The sequence below is a fragment of the Hevea brasiliensis genome, chromosome 12, assembly GCF_030052815.1.
Source record: "Hevea brasiliensis isolate MT/VB/25A 57/8 chromosome 12, ASM3005281v1, whole genome shotgun sequence".
NCBI classification, from domain to species: domain Eukaryota; kingdom Viridiplantae; phylum Streptophyta; class Magnoliopsida; order Malpighiales; family Euphorbiaceae; genus Hevea; species Hevea brasiliensis.
Window position 1 is genome coordinate 28124739 of NC_079504.1, and position 2347 is coordinate 28127085.

Below are 2347 nucleotides of genomic sequence, written 5' to 3' on the forward strand. Positions count from 1 at the left end.
GCACAATTATCTCCTCTGTTGAAATGACATGTGAAGGATCTGATTTGTATCTCTTGAGCATCGACACATGGAATACATTGTGAATCTTGTCTAGCTCAGGTGGTAAAGCATGCCTGTAGGCTACTGGACCCACACGCTCAGTGACATCATATGGACCAATAAACCTAGGGCTTAACTTACCCTTCTTATCAAATCTCAGCACTTTCTTTCAAGGTGATATCTTGAGAAACACTTTATCGCTAACCTCATACTCTATATCCTTTCTCCTCAGGTCGGCATATGACTTTTGTCTGTCTGAGGCGACTTTCAAGTTGTCTCTAATGAATTTCACTTTTTCCTCTATCTGTCTCAATAAATCTGGGCCCACTACTTTTTCCTCACCCAATTCTGTCCAACATAAGGGAGTCCTGCATCTCCTCCCATACAATGCTTCATATGGAGCCATTTTTATGCTGTCTTGATAGTTATTATTGTAAGTAAACTCTACCAAAGGAAGATACTTCTCCCAACTTCCTTCAAAATCAATGATGCAGCTTCTAAACATATCCTCCAATACCTATCATATCATGTCATTCATGTCATTTGTGTTAGGTTATTATTATCATTTCTTTAACAATCATAGTAATTCATTAAGTTCTAAGGGTTACCTGAATCACCTTTTCTGACTGTTCGTCCGTGTAATGGCCCAGCCCACTAGTGATATTGTCCACTCTGGGCCGAAGCCCTCACGGTTTTTAAAACGCGTCACTAGGGGTTATGAACCTCCAATTTATAAACCTAACATCTCTCCCGTGTTTTTCCGATGTGGGATTTGCCTAGGGTGTTACAATTCGTCTGTGGATGAAGAGTCATACTAAAGTGCAATTGAGTGCCTAAAGACTCTTGTAGCCTCTTCCAAAACCTCGAAGTAAATCTCGGGTCTCTGTCAAATATGATAGATTTTGGCACTCTATGTAGCCAAACTATCTCATCTATGTAAATCTCTGCTAATCATTGGCCCCACCCTCTTAAGGCCAAATTTGATTGTTTTCTAGGGTTTTTAGGCATTTTTCTATTTTTACTTTGATTTCTTTTTGTTTATGACAAGAACTTCTTAATTTGGTGAGTTGATCTTAGATCCAGAAGTAGAAAAAATAGTTAAACGATTGAGAAAATTGGCTAGGCAAGCTAGGCAGATTTCGAGTACATCTGAAGGAGTCCAATCTCCAAGGAAATTAAGTTCGGATTCAGATTCAGATTCAGATTCAAATTCCAAAAATGAAACCATGGCTGCTAGAACTTTGAAAAAGTTAGCTGCTCTTGATCTAAACCAACAACATTTGTGTATTTAATACCCTGCTTTAAATGTTGCTTTTGAGTTAAAATATGGACTAATCCATTTGTTGCCTAAGTTTTATGGTCTTGCAGGTGAGGATCCACATAAGCATCTAAAGGAATTTCATGTTGTGTGCTCCAGCATGAAACCTCAAGGAGTTAAGAGGATCAGATCAAGCTTCGGGCTTTCCCTTTCTCACTGGAGGGCACAACTAAGGGTTGGTTGTATTACCTTCCTTCTGGATCTGTCAACTCATGGAATGGGATGAAGCAGATATTTCTGGAGAAGTATTTTCCTGCTTCTCGTGTTGCCAACATAAGAAAAGAAATTTGTGGCATCCGGCAGTACAATGGAGAGAGTTTGTATGAGTATTGGGAACGATTTAAGAAACTGTGTGCAAGCTGTCCCCATCATCAAATAAGTGAGCAACTCTTGATTCAGTATTTGAATGAGGGACTTCTACCAATGGACCACAGTGTGATAGATGCTGCTAGTGGAGGAGCTTTGGTTGACAAGACACTAGAAGAAGCAAGGAGGCTGATTGCTAACATGGCAGCAAACTCTCAGCAGTTTGGAATGAGAATGGATCACACACCCATGAAGGTTAATGAGGTAAGTACATCTAACCTTGAGAAACAGATTTCTGATTTAACTTCTTTGGTGAGGCAATTGGCTGTAGGGAAAATGCAAACTATTAAGGTATGTGGGATTTGTTCGGGTTCGGGTCATGCTATTAACATGTGTCCTGCATTACAAGAGAATGAATCAATGCAACATGTTAATGCAGTAGGAAATTATGGGCAGCCACAACATAGGTATGATCCCTTTTCCAATACTTACAATCCAGGATGGTGAGATCATCCTAATATGAGTTATGGGAATCAACCAGTGCAAAATCGATACCAGCAGCAGAGACAAGTGAATCAACCACCTCCGCCTCTCTCAAATCAAGGTATGTCACTTGATGAAATTATTAAGGCTTTGGCTAACAATACACAACAGTTTCAACAGGAGACCATAATTAGCATTCAA

General features: G+C 39.7%; 1 non-coding gene across 1 annotated transcript; it reads right to left on the reverse strand.

The window, feature by feature from the left end:
- Window positions 1–1627: 1627 nt before the first annotated feature.
- Window positions 1628–1734, reverse strand: LOC131171527 (small nucleolar RNA R71). Its single transcript, XR_009142187.1, has one exon. It is a non-coding gene; the product is annotated as a small nucleolar RNA R71 (small nucleolar RNA).
- Between the last annotated feature and the right edge of the window lie 613 nt (window positions 1735–2347).